This window comes from Anser brachyrhynchus, assembly GCF_964034855.1.
Source record: "Anser brachyrhynchus genome assembly, chromosome: 1".
NCBI classification, from domain to species: domain Eukaryota; kingdom Metazoa; phylum Chordata; class Aves; order Anseriformes; family Anatidae; genus Anser; species Anser brachyrhynchus.
Window position 1 is genome coordinate 4,706,080 of NC_137694.1, and position 20,862 is coordinate 4,726,941.

The 20,862-nt window shown below is 43.6% G+C and overlaps 1 protein-coding gene across 1 annotated transcript in view; it reads left to right on the plus strand.

Moving 5' to 3' along the window:
* Nucleotides 1-20,862, plus strand: part of TAF3 (TATA-box binding protein associated factor 3) — a 115,527-nt gene that overhangs the window by 56,745 nt on the left and 37,920 nt on the right. The gene's annotated exons all lie outside the window — the stretch shown is intronic.

Genomic DNA, 20,862 nt, shown 5'->3' on the forward strand with positions numbered 1-20,862 from the left:
TTTTCTTGCTTGGTTTAATGCAGCATAGCCTCCTCTAAATTTAGTGGGAAGTGTAAATGTATGTAATGCTTTTTCTGTGGTTAGAAAATACATGTAGCATTAAGTTATTAAAGCTCGACTTTAAACTATGTCTTGGGCTAATGATTTTACAGTATAATTGCCTTAGTTAATTTGAAGGCAGGTATACATACAGCTTATTCCATTTTGGCACTATAAAGTTTGCCATTGGTATTATACCTCATTTTTTCTATGATTTACATAATTTGTGAAACAGATTTAATATTTTGTGTGTGAGCTAATTAGTTTCTGGTTTAGAGCCTGCATTGTATGTTCATTGGTTTCTGAACACCTTTTACAGTGGCACAGAAGGTCATTGTCGGATCTAAATTCTTTGTGGAGCAATCAATCCCGATTTAATAAAATAAGTTACATAATTTTTAATGCAATTAAACTGGGTTCCATGCAATTGTTTTCAGCTGTAAATGTGCTGAATTGGAAGAAATATAGTAGTGATGTGTTAATTACTGCGCTGGGCTCTTTCCCTCGTTGTGGTGTAGTTCTAGATTACAGGACTTGAGACGAGCACAATTTAAATGCACCTCTAAGGGGCTCTTAAGGGGCGTCCTGCTTCTCCTGGTAGGGGTGGGGGAAGAAAACGACTGTTTCCAGTAGAATTAAATAGTCTTTCTGCTTAACTTTCAGAAGTCTCAGTGTTAACGTAGTGCTCTGACAACATTTACTGGCACTTGCCAGATGACAGCAATACCAGCACTTGCACAAGCAGCGATTTCTTGAAGACTTCTTGCCACGAAACCACGGCAGGTAGCAGTGAGTTTGGGTGTCTCAACCAAATGCCAGCTTCCCTGGGCCAGCCGAGCCACGGGCACGTTTGGTAAGCCCAGCTCCTCTGTGCACAATAAGCATCTTACAGTCACATCGCACACCAGCCAGAAAAAAAAGTTCTTTTCCTCTGGTATGTGGTTCCTACACGAGGGCACACGCTGGTTGTTTTCCTCTCCAAGGAATTGTTTTCTTGGCTGCCGCCATCGCGTGTTTCATAGCACTGTGTAGCTTTAACGGCTCCTGTCTTATTAGGAGTCTAAACAGTCTCCTGTAGCCTTTGTGTCAAAATGAGTGAAAGCTTTGGAAATCGTTTTGGTGTTCATTGAGCAGGAAAAGGAGTTTCTTGAAAGAGAAAGGCTACTTCTCCAGTTAAAAATCTCCACGAGCAATTCCTCGCTGGAAGATTTTGGCCCCCTTCCTTGTGCGAACTCCAAATCTTAATTTACGCAGATTATCTGCGTACACAAATTATTTCAAACTTGGATTTTATTTGTTGCTCTCCTTCTTTTTACCTGTGCAATGCGTGCCCGTGCTCTTTGGTTTTCTTGGTAGAACAGTTGCACAAGGAGGTAAGTTAATGAGACAGAACCAGAACACGAGGCAGGTATTTCCCTTCTCTGGTGCTGTTAGTAACTAGTTCGGGGATTAAAAAGAATAAATAAACTTCAAATTCAATCAGCCATTAAGCAAATCTCTATCTGGAGGGCCAGTCGCTAGAAGCTGTATTGTGTGCATAACCCCAGATCTGCTGAACACGTTTTGTGTTAGAAGCAAGTACTACCACTTGCCTTGGTGCTCTTTGCTAATGTGCAGCTGATTTCATTTAAAAGCGGCCAAGAGCAGTCTCTTACGTAGGCCTGCGCGTTGATAGATGGCTTTTTGGAGTATTTCTGGAAAACACCAATGATGGTCATGTTTTTTTGACACGTTTACATGTATACACAGCTCTGAAAAATAAAGTGTGGGGAAAACAAAGCCGAGCTTGTGTGGTTGTATTTGCAGATTTCCTTTCTCTGCATAGAGCTGTTAGACCTTTGCAATGCAACCGTGCTGGTTGAAGCCTTTTAAACATTAATTTCAGAGCGGGAATCCTGCTTGTCCTACGTTAAACAATTAGATGAAGCGTAATCTCGCTTTCTTCCCGTGGAATGCCACACTTTTATTGCTGTCGTTTATCAGTTGCAAGATGTAAATAAGACGTGAGCTTAGGAGTCAGACCGAGATAAAACCAGATTGTATTGATCCTTGCGTGGTGCAGAATGAAACCGAAAATCATCTGACATGCACCCACTGGTCATCAAAGCAATTTTTTGAAGAATAAAGGCTGAATATGGACAATATAAATTCCTTATCTTGTTTGCTTGAAATGCGCGTGCAGCTTGAAAGTCTGAAACCTGATAAAAATCGCAGCTAATTGTGTGAGATAGCACCTAGTATTTTCATCATAGCCTTAAAACGGGGGAGATCGCAGCTTAGGCTAAAAGCAGCTTGAAGTACGCAGAAACTTTGGAGAAGCGCTGACAATTTATTGATGGATGCCTGATGACGGGGGGGGGGAGAAAACCACCAAAACTTTCACATCGCTGACAGCAAACAAAACAGAGTGAAAAACCGAGGTTTGGGGCATGTAGCAAGTTAATGATTTTCTTCCCCCCCCCCCCCCCCCCCCTTTTTTTTTTTAATCTTTTCCCATCCCCCCGCACTGTCAGGGAGACAAGACGGCTGCTGATTTCTTCAAGCCTTAAAGTTAGCTGACCTCCTCGCTGAACCCGACTTTAATGTAAACATTTTCTTGAGATGGTTCGTAGCAGGGCCAGCAAATCTGGAGAATATTAGTGGCGCTGTGTTTGCGGGAAGCAGGAATCCCTTGGTAATTCTCAGGAGCTCTTTTCCAAGCCAAGGCAGCCTGAGACACAGTTGTGTTTTCAGTTTTGCAGGGTTCGTTGGTAATGCCCTGTGTATCTTTTTAAAATGTAATTAGTAAGACACATAATTAGTTTTTACTTTGAAGTAGAGTTTTTTTACTTGCTTTAGCTCTGTTAAAACTCCCATCTCCCCCCCTCCCGTAGGTAAATAATATGATAGCATAACGTGCTGCTTGCTTTAAGGGTTGATATTTTAGCGTTGATATACGAAGCCAAACAGAGGAGCGAAACGAGAGCACAGCTTCCTTCGGGTCCCTCTCTCTTTGCAAGAATATTGAATTCCTTTCACGTTCCCCACTTCAGTGCAATGTGACTTGACGCTGACTTGACCCTGGTATCTCAAGGAAGGGTTGTTGCCCATTGAGGTGGGTGTTTGCATTTTGGGGATGCTCTCGTGCGCCCATTTTGTACGGCGTGAGCTGATGGTGACCGCTGCGTCTTGCGTGAGCGCTTCTGGATTTCTCCATTTTGCTTCCCTGCATGCCACTTACCCTCTTTTAAGGCAAATAGTGTTTATCATGAGCTTGGTGCCGAAACACGATATATCCTTAGCACTTACTTAACGTTTTTTGGTTTCAAAGCACATTTCACACATTGATCTTCCCAACATCCCAGCCGGGCAATATTTACTGAAACCCAGGGCAGGGGCTCCAGAGTGCTGGGAGCCATCGCTCACTGGGGCACGTGCTTATTGCACATGCTCTGTCTTCTCCTAGGCTGTAAAATCTTAATTCGACTTGAGCAAAAAAGCATGGTTACCCATATGGAACCTTTGCCTGCTGGAGGCTGCGTTTTCCCTGTCTGGTGGTTGTTTGCCGTCAGCGCGTGTTCATGTTGACCTGTACTCCAAAAATTGTGTTCAATCTGTTGACCCATTAGGTGGAAAAATAGGACAGAATCGGCAGATTGATAGAAGGAACCTACGCGTGTAGTTGATTTTTCTTTCCTGTGCAAAAAAGTACAATTACTTTTGTGATTCAGGTAGAAACCTTACAATTCTCCCATTGCACAGTATCTGAATTCCAGGTTTCTCTTCCACCACAAAGCTGTGGTGAGGGAAAATTCTCTTTAGTTCTTTCCCTTCAAATATTGAGCAAGAAAAAAAAAAAAGCCCATAAAGCCAAAACCCGCTGTTTTCTGCTAATGTGTTTTTTCTTTCACCAGTATGTACCGTTGCCATCCTGAACAAAACTCCCAAGAACAGAACAAAACCGGGGCTTTGGCAGAGCCAGAGCAGAACACGGACAGAACGTTGCCGACATTTGCTCGGTTTTTGAGATGAGTTGCCTCAATTCATCATTTTTTTTTCTTTTCCTTCTACCCCAACTCTCCCTATTCATTCGCCGTGCCATGTAGTCCTAGGCTCTGGGTTCTCTTCATTTATCTTTTTTGGAGGCTGTCAGGTGCTCTGAGCACGCTGGATGCTAGTTGGAGCATGTGCGACTTCCTGAAATAGCACTAATAATCCACAGGGTTTGGGTTATTACATAATACTTTGATTGACACATCTCGCTGTATTTTTTTTTCAGGATTTGATTGCAGGTATGCTTAATTGGTGTTAAAATTGGCTGTTGTGTATGTTCTTTGTCATGGCTTGTTTAATACCTGGTGTTCACAATTGTCCCAGTTTTACCGTCCTGAAAGATGGTTTCTATTTAGTTCCTTTAATGTTTTCCACTGTTTGTTTTAAAACCCACAAATTTAGCTGAAGTGTTTGTTGTTTTTTTTTTTTCTTAAGAATGTTAACTTTAGAAATAAAATATTTCCTGTTTATCAGCAAAAGTGTTTCTTCCCACTTGCTGGCATGATTTCGAAGATGGATTTTTTTTTTTATTTCCTTCTCTTGCGCTGCCTTTCTTTCTTGTGCTAAACATAATGCACCCTGAGCAATGATAAAGCTTATTTAACCCAAATATACCTGCCTCACCTCAAATAAATACAAAATAAATTGGGCAAAAGAAAGAGATAATATTTTTGAATCAGTATACAAACATTGCTCTCTGTAAGATATTCATTGTACTGCAATAAATGTGGAAAATATATTGAATTTATGCACACATGATTGACTTTTCATACAGTGAACCCAGGTTAAACATCTTGAATATGGAATATGAATAGAGCTAACATTTTCATATGAAGCAATAATGAAAATGAACAGAGCTCCATTTCGACTGATAGCAAAGAACATTTGATACTCCGAGGCATAAAAATGTGTTTAGTACTTGGGTTTTGTTAAGCTTGACAGAAGCCAGGAAATGGGACGGTACAACCGCGGCATAAAGGCTTCTTCTGTACCCGATGACAGACTCGAGGATGTAGCTTGGCAAAAACAATACCGCCACCCGCCCGCTCTTCGTTCCCTCCAGTAAAAGGAGAAGGTATTCGGGGCCGCCTGTCGGCGGCGGGTTCACGTCTGAAAATACCAAGCGCTGCGACGCGTGTTTTGTTCCCTGGCGCCGGGCAGAGGGGAGGGAGGAGAGAGAAGAGAAAACCCTTCTCCCCTGCCTTTTCCAGGGCGGACAAGGCGGGTGATTCAGTTATTGCTTTGTTCTGTAATAGGGCTGGATGGAAATGGGGTTTGGGGTGGGAAATGGGAAGGATGTCCCGGTGCTTTCTTGTCGGATTTGCAGACCAGCGGCACAGTGGGCTCTGGGTTCCTGAGCCTGGGTCCTCTCCTCGCCCCAATTCCCCCACCAGAACTTGCAGCCGAGCCGCTCGGACAGAGGATAACAAGGGCTGTGTTTCAGGACCTTTTTCCTGTGGTGGATTCAGGCCCTGATGAGCTTTACGTGTGAGTCTGTGTTACCGTTTGATAGGCAGAAAAATCAGAAGTCAAAATACACAGGTCACGGCAAAGCTGCCTCAAACTCTTTCTGTTCCCTGCCCAGCCACCCCTCTCGCATTGAGCAGAAGTTCAAGTTGGTTTTCCCTTGCAGCCCCATAAATGAGTTTGTTTTCTTAGTTGTGACCCTATAAATGCTGCTGTTTAATGCGGACCGCATTTGAAGAGTTGACCTCTTATTTGGTTTTAGTGTTTTAAATTCAACATTTAAAGGTACCTAAAAATCAACTTAAAGAAAAGCTTGGCGCAGCAATTAGGGTTTGACATATGAGTCTCTCCAGTGCCGTAAACGTGCAGAAAAACTCTCCCGAAGAGTCACACGGGGAAAAAGCTGTCTGATCAACGAATACACGGCTCCGAAGGAAACTTTGGCGTCCATTCAATTAAAACAGGCTCTTCATTGAGCCTGTGCTAACCCAGAACGGGCGCTTTTTGCTTTCTTTCAAGGAGATGGAGACAAAAATAAGCTAACGGGGAAACTTATTGGTTTTCCAAGCTCCAGGTGTTTTCAGACGGTATTTGCTGAAAAGGCGTTGTGATACACATGGTTTCATCATCACAAGAAGGATTTACATGAAATACATAGAACTTGCCAGGTAAACCATAACTAGCCCTCTATTTAAATTCCTTAGGACCGACCAAAAATACCTTGGTATTGTGTATTTGACAAACAAATGTGTTAGGTCCCGTACCGCTCGCCTTTGCAATGAATGGTTTCTGTATTGTGCATTGCATTTTTAACAGGTTTCTCTCTATGTTTTGCTAGTTCTTTATTGCGAGTAAGGATTCTTAATTCGTGAACCCGTTGTATTTGTGCCAAGCCTCTGGCTGACCAGCAAGCAGGCTTGTGTCTCGGTTTGTGCACCTGTAAAATGGGTCTGGTAGCAGCTTGGTGTGACACAGTGCTGAAAAAATGCACACCGTATCCTGTTTCTTTGCCGAATATACGAGGGTGTTGTGCAGAGAGGACTTGCAGCTGTGTTAGGACAATCCTGTATGTTAAGTTTCCAAGTTGCAGGTGATGTATAAGGGACCGTACAGTTGTGGGTTTTGAGTGCAATGAAGCTTTTAGTCCAGCGAGGAAGATCCTGTACCCCTGTTTTCAAGCCCTGTGGGAGCCCGTGTGGATTGACTGGTGGAGCTACATTTTCCAAACCAAAAAAAAAACCAAACTGACAAAACACAGCAGAGGGAGAAGGCAACCAAAGATTTTGTCTTCCCATCCTTAACGTCATCATTGCTGCCTGCAGCTGCAGAACTTTGTGGTGCCTTGGCCGAGTGCATCCCCTTGCAGCAGCAGCAGCCTCGCTGCGCCCGTTCCTGCTTTCAGAAGGAGGCGAAGGCCAGTTTTGCAATTAGTGCACTGGGCTGGGATGGGGGAGATCGGGGTCAGGCTTGCTGTGTGACCTTAGGTAGGTCACTTCCTCCATAAATCAGCATTATTACAGTAATATTTCCTTTCCTTCATCTTAGGTATGCCTTCCGTGTTTGATTTGTAAACTGTTCTGACTGAGGGCTTTTCAGGTTAAGTCTGGACAGCATCTACCACAATGGAGGTCTGCGGTTAGCTGGGGTCTCCGAGGTGCTTCTTTAATAAAAGCAATCATAAATTCAAAGCTATTATTATGTTACATTATTCTTTCAAATGTTGAGATGTATGAGGTTGTACTTGTTAACCTCTAAGAAGTCAGGAAATACCAGTGGTGAGCTTGGACTTAAAACGTCGTCGCACGAGTGTGGTACGGTCACAAGTGATTTCTCAGGCACACTATCATTGATATTTGATTTACCAGAACTCTGTAAACATGAAGGGATGCAGCGTAACGTTGTGCATTCAGAGCAGGGATCCTGCTGTACCGTAGCCTTGCTTGATATTTGCATCCAGGCTCTTAATTTAGTTCTTGGTGGAGTTTTATAGGTGCTTGTCACTGTGCATTTATGAGATAATCATCTGCTTTAATATAAATGTATTCATTTGTAATATTATATTTTACAGTGAACATTTCAGCCAGAGCCCAGAGATGCGTTTCAGAAGCAGGGCAGCATTTTAATCAGCACGTGCCGTGTGAACAAACACGCTGCTGAGGCCCAGTACAAGCGACCCGAGTCCTCCCGCTCTGTCCAGTGCTTCCCAGTTTAACGCTGACCGTGCCTTTACAACCCAGCATGTGTGCGCAGGAAATCCCTGCTCGTTCCTGAGCAGGCCTAGGAAAAGAAAACAACGGGAGCAGATGCTTTTGCCAGGGCGAGTCGTTCAGCCTGCTCTGATTTTTCCAAGCACTCCCCAGCCGTGCAGGTATATAGGAGTGGGAGGCAGACGGGGTTTTCTGTTCTGCAGGACACACGCAGCCAGATTAATATTTTTTTAGGAGCATCAGCTGGGAGCGTCTCCACTACCAAAGATGTGTAACCCAACTCAGAGTGCTTTCAGGCATCCCTGACAGTGTCTGGGGATGGTTTTGTATGAAATTTGTTGGATTTAAAAGAGAAATATATAAATATACCTAATTTTGGCTGCACACTGGCAGAGTGGGCTGTCCTGTACATGGCCAAGGTTTAATACTGTAGAAAAGCAGAAAACTGTGATGCAGAAGGTGGTTCTGGATTTTCTGCGGAGTTTTGTTCACTTTTGCTTGCTCTGCTTGATAAGGAGGGGGATAAGGACCTAAAAGCCCTGACTTGTTTAAGGAGGAAGCCTTGCTTACATCTGTAGGAGTGGGGCCAATTAGTCCCCATATAGCACAGCTTTCCGGAGAGCACTGTCCCTCCATTTCACGTTGCTTTGACAGAAATGGAAATCCCCCCTTTCATTATTTTGCACCTTACTGAATTTACATGGGTGAGTTCAATGATACCATACCTAGTTTTAACAAAAAAACTCTCCAAAGCGCCATTAGGAGAGGTTGCTCAAGTAGTTGCTCTGCTCTGAGTTGCAGTTGCTTCTGGTTTTGTTCGGTTCCCCCATGATTTTGGGAGTGAGCAATTTTGCTAAACTTTTTTTTTTCTCCAAAGGCTGTGACAGGCCAGACCTGATAAATTTTAACATGATAGGGAAAGCTATAACCTGCTGAAAATGGGGGTTATAATTAAAATGTGTAGGCATCCTGAATTATAGCTGTTGCGAGGGTTCCGGCTATAGTAATAATTGAAGAGCGTTTAATAATTTTATATGTTCTTTTCTAGCTTGGCCTTGAGCTTCGGCAGGACTTCAGTTTCAAGATAATTTTCTTGTCCTCAAAAGTTAAATTGCTTTCTTTAATATAAAGCATACAATAAGGAGTGCAATTGAAAAGCTGCATGCCCACTGAACTGCTCTTTCAGCGTCAGCCTCCGCTGGTTAGGAGCAGATCCAGAGGAACAAACACTCTTTTATTATTAGATGATAAATCCCTGATGCCGTATCACTGTTTTGGCTTTCAACCTTACTGAACTTTCAAGAGAAATGCCTTTGTTTATAACATCGACGTCCCAGTAGCATCCAAATATCTGTCACTGGGCCGTGGACGTGAATTTTTATTTGGTAAAACTGTACGGCGTGCTGGGCTGTGAGCAGCACGGCTGGTGCTGCGCAGCCAGGATCTGGCTCCCATCCTGATGAAAAGCAGCAGAAGTAGATGTGTGGTTTTTACCAGTTTTAGTGCAGAATGTTGCTTGCGAGCTACAACTTCTAATAAATTTTAATGAAAGGAGGTGACGAATTAAGGTGGGTTTTTCTGAGTGCCGAAGAAATATAAAATATTATTTCTGCTGTAAGTGATCGATATTGGTATTCCTAGATTACGTAAGTGCTTTGAGAATATGGCTCTGAGTTCAAAAACCCAATTGGAAACTGTTTTAAAAAATATTTATTTACCACCACGTAGAAATATTGAAATAAATAACAATATATCTAACAATCTGAGTTTGTTAAACACAGGGAACCTGTTGGAATGGAAAAGCAATCTGCATTTCTGCCTGTGTGCGTGTGGCAAGTTACGTTTCCACGTGTGACTCTGAACTTCACTGTTCTCCTGAGGCTTCTGCAGGCTCTGCAGCTGGGGAAACTGAGGCAAGGCTCTGAATTTGTCAGGAAAATTAGTTTAGAGGCAAGGCAAAGGTAAAAATGGAACTTCACAGGTTGCTGGATGGGTGTGTTAAGTGCAAGGCTGTGAAATTTGGTTCCGTATCCTTTCCTTTTTTCTACTCAACATCTTTTTTCAGCTTTCGGTGCAGTACTGGGATATTATGCCAGCAAACATTTTTATAATCTTGGTATATAATAATAATATATTAATATATTAATATGTATCGATGTGTATATTAATGTATATAGTGTGGTATATAATTATTATATAATAACAATACAATATAATAGCCCACAGTATAATGTTGGTTACCAACCTTACCAAATATTAAACAAACTAGCAAAAATTTTCTTCTTACAGGAGCTTTCTAGCAGAGTTTAGTGCATCGTCAAGATCCCGTATGTCATAATGCCAAGAAGCGTAGTTAAAAAGGCTTTATAAGCCATCAAGCTTTAGGCAGTGTTTTCTGCCGAGGAGTAGCAAGTTGGTAGCCTGCCATAATTTGTTTTTTAAGTTTGTCTGTTGAGTGAGTCCCAATTTGTATAGATAATATATTGTGTGTTAAAGGGAGTGCTCTGCTTTTGTACCTTCCCTTCCATTAAGAAGATGAGACCTCGGATAACTCCGAGTTTCAGATAATGTGGGATCAAATACGTTAGCGAGTCGTACTGTAGCAAATCAGCACAATGACTATTTTATGTTTGAAGTGGAGATCATGTTTTGCGTGCCTGTAAATGCCTTGTTGGAAAAATCAATTCTCAGCATCCCCTTTCTCCGTATTTTCAGTCGTTTCGCCTCGACTGTAGCTTGACACTGAACGTTTCAGTGTGCTCCCATGCAGGGTTTAACTCTTGACTTCTTTGAGCTTGCTCCAGGTTTACATCAGGGTAGCCGAGACCGCTGTGTAGTTTTGAAGGACGTGTGCTATTAGCCAGTGCTTAATTGTTGTGCTTGATTGGTAAAGCAACATGTGAAAAGCATGCACAGAAGACATCCGAAGAAGAAATTAAACAAGTAGTGCTGTATAACTGTTGCCTCGGGACATTATCCTAGACTCCTAATACTAAACTCCTAATATTTTAGTAAATAATATTCCTAATAAATAATATTCCTAGTATTCCTGGTATCTAAACTCCTAATATTTTTGGCCGTCTCCATTTCTTTGGCAGACCTGCGGCATGCGGAACAGCAAAGCTTATAGCATCCTGCACAGCAGGATCGGCAGAGCAGGCTTCAGCTGGGGCAGGCAAATGAAAGAGGAAGGCATCCTGGAGTACCCAGAGAGCTTAAAGCACATGGGGAAATAATCATCAATTAATCAGAATATATTATCAAATAATAATCACCAAATTATGAATAATTTGATGGAGGGTGCGGGTCTTGCCACGCGCCGCTGAGCTGGTCTCCAGCAGAGCGGGGGCTTCAGATCTGCTCGAAATGGGAAAGTCGATGAGAGAAAGAGGTAAAGGAAGGCTATTCCAAACCGCAGAGCTGAGGGAAGAGGGTTCATAGAGAGATGTAACTTGTTCCTTTGTTGGATTTATTTATTTTTGCTCGCTTGGAAGACAGTCTGCTATATTCCATGTTAGATGGTCTCTGCCCTGGGTGCAGTAAGCTTTTGCATTTTATGAAGGGCTGCATTGGTAGCGTGCTGAAAGTGTGACTGTGACCTATTTAGATGGGTTAGAGAGGGGTGCAAAGCTCTCTGCACTAGGAAAAAGTATCGTTTTCCAGCTGGGCAGAAAATCGCATTTCGGCTGTAATAGAACACAAGAGCTCATTGAACACCGGAGTGGGGTGGCTGAGCCGCTGGGGGGATGAAGTCTCCGCTTAAATATTCCATCAGATAGCAGAAATCCTGGGAGTCTGAGGAGCAGAATCATTGGCTTCTGCGGATGACCAAAAAGTGCAGCTTTTTCTCCAGCCAGACTGCCCGGCTGCAGCCGAGGATTGTTTTTAGAGGCACTGCAAGATGCTTTCTGTCTGTATCCTCCAGGTTAGTCATCGAGCATAACCCTGTGCTGGCCAGGAGGCGACCCGCAGAGATTCACGCGTGGCTCAGCCTGCTTTAGAAAGGGCAGCTTTGGGAACAGAGGCTTCTGTTTCTTAGAAAATCGAATGTTTGACCTAAACACCCGCAGCTGGGATGGGGAGCTGCTGGAAATGGCTGGTGGTGGCGCAGCACGAGGCTTGCGTCAGTGATGCTGCAGCAGAGCAGGTTTGTAGGAGGAGGCAGTCTCTCTTCTTAGACCTGTGGTCAAGGGAAAAGCCTGCGAGCCTGAGCACGGTGCACTTCTGCCTTGTGCATCCAAAATTGTTTGTTTTTTTTTCCCCCATTTGTCGTTACTGGTATAACAGGAGACCTCTCCTCCTGGTAAACCTGGTATTTTTTTCCAGGAAATACAGGTGATGGATTTTTTTGAAATGTATTTTAAGATTTCAGTAAGCTTAGCAAGTTCACATTGTAAGAAAAATATTAATGAGCAAGAGTTTGTGTGTTCGGTCCGTGCAGGTGCTGTGCTGTGCTGTGCAGCGCAGTTACCGAATTTCATCGTGCAAGTTGGGCACATCTTATCTGGGCCTCATGCTAGCATCACAGCAGCAAACTTGTTGAATTCCCCTACGTTATGGAAATAGCTGGTGTAGAACCGAAACTGTCTTACAAGTTTTGACACAAGTCCCTTTCAACCAACGGGGAACATATATTATTTTCTATCCTTCAAAGCTGCTTTTTCACAGAGATAACGTGCGCAAGGATAGCTTCGGAGATAGGCGCTCACTCAGCGGAGGAACATTTCTGTATTACTCGCAGAGATAAGGCCGTATTAAGAACTTCCTCGGAGTTCTTACCAAAAATCAATTCTATCTTCTATAGTTCTCCAGAGATAATTCGTCCCTGTCCCCATCCTAATCCTCACCGGGGGGACAGAGGCGGGAGGAGGATGCGGTGCAGAGGTGGATGGGACCGCCTCGCTGGCCTTTCGCTGTTAAATTCCAGGTTAAATTCCACCTTTTCTGCGTGGGGCCTCCGACACGAGGTGCTGGTCGTGCCCGCATCCCTCACAGCCTGCTGGCCAAAGCAGCTGACGGACTGCAAGGAATTAAACCACCCTCGGCCTTAAGAAACTGCTTGAGGAGCGATGCACGGTGAGGCTGTGGAGGAATAAATGCCAACATTTATCTATTTTTAAGACATCCAAGCAGTAAGGGATGGTATTTTTTCCCCTTCTGGCTGTGAGTGGCAGTCCCTGTATAACAAAATACCCACGTAGCCACATTATGGTCTCTTAAGCAAAAGCAGAAGTGGTGGCTTCTGGGTTGGCTTTCCATCCTCATCCTACATTTAAAATTTTCAGCCCTGCCGCCAGTATTTTGTGTGACAGTGACCATACACAACTAGCGTGTTCTTTGTCGTTTCCGTTTGTTATTTCCTCCGTGAGATGAGACCATTGGTTTTGTTTGTCGGTGCTAATTCTTTGCCATCTGTAGGTGAAGAGCCTGTAAAAAAACGTGCCTTTGGCATGAGCAAGTTGTCCTGAAACGTCGGGTCTCTGTAATGGAAAATATCCCAAGCAATGGCTTGGCAAAAATAATATTCCCGAGCAAGAATGAATTTAGACTTTTATTCTGAGTCAGGTGCCTTGTGTCTCTAAACAGGGGCTGTTCCCGAGCAGTTACAGAGCTTATTAATCACATTGCTTGTGATAAATGGCATTTTTTTGCTCCTCTGTCATTCAGCACGTCTGGCGTATGTCAAGGACAGTGTTCTCCAGCATTTGTCTAGCATATCGAAAATGGAAATAATGTATTTACAGTTTCTCAGGTGTCCTGGCTAAAATTGTTCCCTGTCTTTTCTCCTCCCAGTTCCTTACGCTTTCCGTGATAACTCACTACTTTTTTTTCCTTTGTAATTTGCAGATGGCGTAGGTGCAAGTCTGGCACTTAGAGGATTACAAAGGTGTCCTTGTTCTTGCTGACAGATTTTATGGTTAGATTTCTTTCTCCCTATAAGGCACATAGATTAAAAAAAAAAAAAATCTTTCTGTGCAGATAGATGAGTAAATTCTAGATTTTCATACTTTTTTTTAATAGCCAGAGAACACGATATTTATGCCATGGTAGCAGATGTGTGTTAGAGACCAATGAAGAATCTATGGTGAAAGGAAACAAGTAGTTTTGTGGGTTTTTTTTTAATCAAAATTCCTCGTGCTTTTTTGTTGTTGTTGTTGTTACTTCATCCCACAGTCCTGGAGATCGTTTCGATTGAACTTAATGAGTTCCTGGCTGTACACAGAGTACACCAACGCTTTGTGTTTGTTTCCCTAGCCCAGAAACGGTGGAGGCGGCGGGGGAAAGCTCGGAAATAAAATGAGAATCTGAGGTCTGCCGGGCTCTTACCGGGCGCTTGAAACAAACTCAAATGTATGTGGGTCTGAAATTCTGCGTTAAGGGGTCTCCAAAAGAAGTGGTGGCAGGTCCTTTTCTTGCATCTCAGTGCTATTTCATCTTTGAGAGAGACGTGCAGGCGTTGTCTGAGGTTTTTGTCATGCTGTCTGTCAGCTTGGAGCAGCGACAGGTCTTAGTGGCAGGGAGAAGAGGGAATTGCCTCCTCCCACTTTATTATGGAATAACATAAAGAAGGGGAATGAAGCAACAAAATTTAGACGGCAAACCGAGGAGCGAGCTCTGCTGAGTCAAAGGTGCCATTAAGGAGAAATAAATAAATCTCCAGCCCCGGGATCTTCTGGGGTCTTCTGTCCTCCGGCAAAGGAAAAGATCTGAATAAGTGTCCTCAATTTGCTCCATCTCCAGCAAGAGGCTGAATCAGTGCAGGTTTCCGTACCCACCCCTTAGAGAGGATGACAAAAGTCCCATCTGACCTGAAAGGGCTCACAGGTGTACTAAAATACAAAAAAACTAAGTTAGCAGCAGAAATTGTGTACGTATACTGGGATATGCAGACCATGAACGCTGGGTTCCCATCGTGTGCCTTTCTTTTAAGCCAGAGGACGGGTACCCCGTGTCCGCCGTGGGCTGCGACGTCGGGGAGGAAGGTTCATCTGCTGTAGCTGCGGGACGCTGCCAACAGGAGCCAGCCTCTGGTTTTGCATTTCTCTCCCCTTCCTTCGAGTTGGTTAAAAGATTAATTGGGCGAGCAGAACGGGCAGCCACGCTCTGGGGAACCCTACGTCATGCAGGTACCCTGTGCCCTGAGCTGCTGCTCACCCCAAACAGCTCCCAGCTCCTGAGCATTGTATTAAAAACCAGAAAAGTCCAGCAGATAATAATGTAATTCATCTTGGCCATAATGTGCTAGGAGGACATGTTCCCGTGATTTAGCCTTTTGGTGCCAAATTCACCATTTTAAGGAAGAAAATCAGCGACTCGGTGACCACCCTGTGATTCTTCAGCTATCCCTGGTTTCTACCATAACGTATGAATAATAAAGCAGGATTGGCAAAAGATATGTCTCTAAAAGCCTTCTGAAAGGAATGAATGCTTCACGAGAATGAGGTGTAATTACTTTTTAATAACCGCTGAGATATGTCACATCTGAACAGCTTCTTATCTCTGAGAGTATCCTTGGGCATTTTGTATTTTTCTGGATGTGCATAAGAAATGAAGCCACGGTATCTGTCATGACAGGTGGGACACGGAGAACAGAGGAGTGGAGGGACTCTCCCTAAATGAGTGGTTGAGGAGCAAAGCCTGCAGGATGTACCTTGTGTGGTGGTGCAACCGAGCCAGCAAGCGATGCCTCCCCGCTCACACTCCTGTTCGTTCCCCAGTTGCTTTGACCATGTGTCCACGTCCTCACCTGTCCCATCTTTCTCTATTTGCCCCTGAAATATTTATTTAGTGGAGCTCCTCTTTGTCTTATCTCCCTCTCCTTACTAGTTCTTGGTGTTTCATCAGCTCCTTGTATCCTTTCCTTCGCTCTTGCCTTTGTTTGGCCACCGATTTCCTTCACCAGTTCAAGAAAATATCCCAAATGACACAAAAAGCAAATGTGTCCTTGTTGCTTCTGCTAAATGTAAGTGATGGAGAAAGCTTAGGATGAAGGACAGGAAAAAAGGAGGAGTTGTAATGTTGTCTGGGGTTTGGAAGGGGCAGGCGATGAAGGCCAACCAAAAGGATGCAAATACAAAGATGAGCAAAAATGGAGAATCAGAACAAAAAAAAAAAAAAAAAAGAAAACATAGAAATGGGGAAGAAAATCTTCAGACTTGCTCATGATTTATTCATGCCTCAATGTGGGTGACTGTGGTACTTCACAAACATAAGTCAGGTCCCTGCCCCGTGCTTTTACAACTGGAGCTGGGAGGTGGGAGAAAGTAATACACAAAACCCCCTGCGTTTCAATTTATTTCTCTGTAACGCGTCCCAGAGCATCTTTCATTTTGGGGAGAGGAGGTAATGACAGATTGTCGTTGCTAATAGGATTTGGGTCAAACTGCCGCTTACTGTTTGGCACGTAACTAGATTAATAGGGTGGGTGTTCTTCAAACTTACATGCCACGGCAGGAAGATAATCCCCTCCCCACCGAATTTCAAGTCCCGCTCATCAGCGGAGGAGTTTGGCTGAGCGTGCTCTGCAACGATTTATCCATTAAAACCCAAGCTTCCCTACCAGTGGCTTTAATCCCAGCTCGGAAGGAGCTGCCTCGCCATGGCTGAGCACGCCTCGTTCTGCCTGGATCCCAAGCGTGCCAACAGTTAATGCTCCTGTCCATAAATCTCCCCTCCGTGCCCCAAAACCCATAAAGTGCACCGGTGAAGGTGGCACAAGTTGGGGTTTGTGGGAGCTTTATCTGCTCTAGCAAAGAGCTGGAAGACAGCCGAGCAATTTAGGTTAAAAATCACCAAATTCCTGCTCCGGGTGCCAGCAGAGGTCTTTGGTTTGTGGCTTCTTTGGCAGCCCTCGTAGAGCATCTTCTGGCCTCCCCGAGCATCTCAGTTCCCTCTCAGCAGGGAGCCACCTGAGAGGCTGCTGGTCTCAGAGCCCCGAAATGGGAAGATTACGTGGGAATCCGACAACTCCAAAATGAGGGATGTCTTTTTTTAGATCGGAGTGGAAAGTTAACGTTACATAAAACTGCCCACTGAAGCCAATTCCTTCGCTAAATTTGTTTTCATAGTTGTTGGTTGTTTTTTTTTTCATTTCTGCCAAGTGTCCAAGAAAAATACTGCTTAGCTAAAAGACATTAATTCAGCTTAAATCAGGGTATCCAACCCTTTGAGGCCAGTACTGATGTGTGCGCACACGTTTCTTGTTTAAATTGAGGCTGCTGCTTACTGGCTCTTTGTTTGCTTCTCCACTCTCCCAGCTTTCTATGCAGAGGATGCTTATCTCGTAAACTGCTGGAAACCTAATTGCTGAGCACCTTTTTTTAAAAATAATTTAGATGGAAAAGCAATATCCTGCAGGATTTCTGTGTATTTCTGTATAGCATCTATATGCTATTCATGCAACCCAACTCGTGAGGAAAGGATCTATTATGATCAAGTTAACTTCTAGTTAAGCCTAATCATTTTTTATTTTTTTTAAAGCAGAGTTCAATGCAAAGCACTTCTCATTTTCCTTCGCAATCAGAGCATCGTTTTTGCTTTGTTAAAGGACACAAGTTGCATCCCTTAGATATGCAGCTTGGGCAAGCCTTACAAAACAATTAGCGCGTCTTTCACATGGGCTAAACTTGATTGAATAATTACTCAAATAATGGTCAGTAATGGAATACATAGGGTTATCTCTTGGCTAATCCTCAGGTAATGGAGTTGGTGTATCTCTGATTTTTCTCGTAGGGGTTCCCAGCGAGCAGAAGACTGAGGCAAAAGTGATTATGGGAAGTGGAGGGAGTCACTGGAGGCCAGCAAGGAAAAGGAGGCCTTATCTTAAGCAATTAATCAAGAAAACTCCTATTGTGGGACAATTATTCAAAGTTAATTCTAAAATAGCTTCAGAGCCTGGGGTTCTGTTTTTGTGTGCGTGTTTTGGTTTTGTTTTGTTTACTTTTAAGAATTTCGCCAAGGTCAATGGGAGCGCTGGGGCAGAGCTTGCACCAAAACGAAGGCTGCTGCACGCTGAAGAGTGGGTTAAGCCTCACCCAACATTGGCTTTTGGTGGCTGTCAAAACTGTATTATTTTTTTTTAATTTAAAAATCCAAAGTTTCTAAAATTAGACAATCTTCTGAAACTTGTGTAACGTTTCAGACATCCATAAAAGCATCGTTCCTTTGCAGCCAAAAGGAGCATATCACAAATCATTTCGCTTTCATGTAATCGTCACCCCAGCTCTCCTGGGGTATGTACAAGACTGATATCTCTGAATCTCCCCTCAATTCTTTTTCTCTGGTTTATGCGCTGCTTTTTGCTTAGCTCAGTCGTCTTGCAAAGGCTTGCAGCAACTGCAGGATTGCAGGGCTGTTTCGTGACTGCACCGGTGGTTTTGCAAAAGGCTTTTGTGTTTCAAGTTGTCCCCCAAGCAGCTCTCGTTCTGTAGGAGCGCCCTGTAGCCTGCCTTGCTCGGTTTTAAGCCTCCAAGCTCCCTTGGAAGTGAGATTTATTTGAAGATGTTGCTGTGATCCACGAGGTCCTGTAGAAAGAAGCAATAGATTTGAGCAGCCGTCCCTGAAAAATTATAAGGTCACGGTGAAAAAACACAGGTTTTAAATTGGATGTGGTTTAAATTTTCCTGCAGCCTCCTGAACGGGGCTGTGCGCCGAAATGGGAAGCTGCCCGCAGAATTACGACTCGGCACGGTCACCCCACGCTCTCCTGGCATGTTTTTTCCAGCCCTGCTGACAGCAGCATCTTGAACCCGACTTCAGCGCAGGGCTGCCCCGATGGGTCCGTGCTCACACAGCCTGATGGGTTCTCTGTCTTCCTACGGGCACTTTTTGCAGGGCATGGGTGCAGAGGGAGAGGGACAGGCGTGTTCCCATACAGAACGAGGCAGAGAGGCTGAGAGACAAAGAGAGTCACTAATTGGATTTGTAGCTGTAAGGAAAAAAACTCTTAAAGTAAACATTTTCCTCTCTTTAAGTCTTTCCTTGGCTCCTTTCGTGAAGACCGCCTGAAAGTATCTGTTTCGGGGGTGAACCCTTCCCAGCAAATTTAATTTTGAGGCTTGTCAAGCTTTATTAAAGCCTTATCATCAGTGATTTCCTTCTCTGCTAGATCAAGAAGATTGGATTTGTTATGGGATTCGTATTGTAGCTCGGAATTCTTCCCAGCAAATGGGGGGGGGGGGGGGGGGGCACGTTTGTGCCGAGACACACGCTACCAGCACGCAGCGCCGAGGTCCCGCGCCGTGCCTTGTCAGCACAAACCCAAGGAGATTTTGGAGGCTGCTCAGCCAAAATCCTAAGCTGGAAGCACATATGTATTTCTGAGTTAGCATTTGCTTGAATAAACACGTTGCTCTGGATGACAAAAGTTTCCCTAACTGCTGCTGGTGTCCTTAAAGAAGTTTTATACCCAGTTCCCAGCACCATGAATATTTGGTAAACATTTCTGCGTGTGGTATTTGTACATATATTAAGAGAGAGGATGAACACATGCCTTCTTCTGACTTTGCAGATGTAGTAACTCTGTTAGCCTTAGTGGGAATTTCCCATCCATGGTAGGATGGTTTGGGTTTATTTTTTTTAAATTTCAGTGATGTATTTTCGTCTGTGCCCCTGTGGATAGATACTGAAGATCAGGGTTTTGTCCAACAGTGTAGATGGACTTCTTCCCATTTATTGTAGAGCACAGCATCTGGTTGACATCTTTATTTGTCTCAATTCATATATTGAAAATAAACTTCTCCTTCTTCCCCAGTTTTTCTCATCTTCTATAAAATATTCTCGATTAGCTTGGGAAATGCTCCATTTCCCTTTCTTATCCAATAAAAACAATCAAATGTAAGGAAGAGTTTTATATACATGCTCTGATTTTTTTTTTCAGTGCCCAGAAGTAGGCAAAGCGCTTTGAAAAACACTGCTATGGTTCTCGCCCTGAGCAGCTCGCCACTTGGTTTTGAACATGCCCTTGCAATTACAAGTAAGGCACAATAGGAAAAGGAGCAGAAAGATAATTAATGGCCAAATGAGTTGAACTAAAAAGTTATTTGAAGGGGATATAAACATTCTTCACCTTTTTTACAATGGTAAAGTTGTGGTTTTGCCCTGCCTAACAGAGTGGACTAACAGGAGTGTTGAGCAAAAGCCTACCTCTGGTCAAGCATTTTTGCTAAAGCTCCACCATGTGAGCAAGTACAGAGCACATGAATACCCAAAATAGTCAAAATTTACTTTTTAAGGGGGTAAGGCAAGCCACGGGAGGATGCACATAATTATAGCTGATGGCAAGCTGCAGCTGGCAGAGGTGCTCTATCTTGGTGGGGACTTCGTGCCACCCTTAGCACAGTGGTGCCCACGTCCACATGGTCTGCATTTTGAGCTGAGCTGCCCATTCAATAGGAAACCATGGTTTTCCTATTCCTGTTCCTTCCATGCTGCTGCTTACACCTCAAACATCTTCCCGATGTTGATCAATATTGTCCCTTTCCTCCGTCCCTTTGGCTCTGTTGCAAGATATTAAATAGTCAGGGTATTTTCTCACTTCTGCATCTGAGTACACGGATGCATATGTAGGTTGTAAACCTGGGAAGGGCTCAACTGAGTTCACCAAGGCCAGGTAAAAAAATTTTGGGTGGATATAACGATGTATGATAATATACATAACGATGGATAAACTACAGGTAGCCCAGAAAAATAAATCCCTACGGTGTGCCTTTACTAGGAAGTACAAATAGTTGCTTCGTAAAATATTTGTAAAAGTCTATTTTTTTTTTAGCACGGGAATTTATTAAAGGTAGAACAGTATATTTTCTTATACAGAACAGTACTGTAGAAAAGGAAAAGCACTGTAAAAACCTTCAAAATGTTTATATAGGTTCAGTGTATTTGTTTTCACTGAGATCTGTGATACTTGAAAAGCTGGTTTGGAAAGCTCAGCCAGAAAGATTAGATATGTGGGTGCAAAGTGAAAAGACTGACCGTCTGCATCCCTTTTGTCACGAAAAATGCGTATAAACCCCTCATATTACATCTGAGAGTTGTCAGATACAGATAATGCTGCGTGGATTTGGGGTCTTTAGATCGCAAATTTGATCTTTGCAAGGGGAGCGGTGCAGAGTCTGGG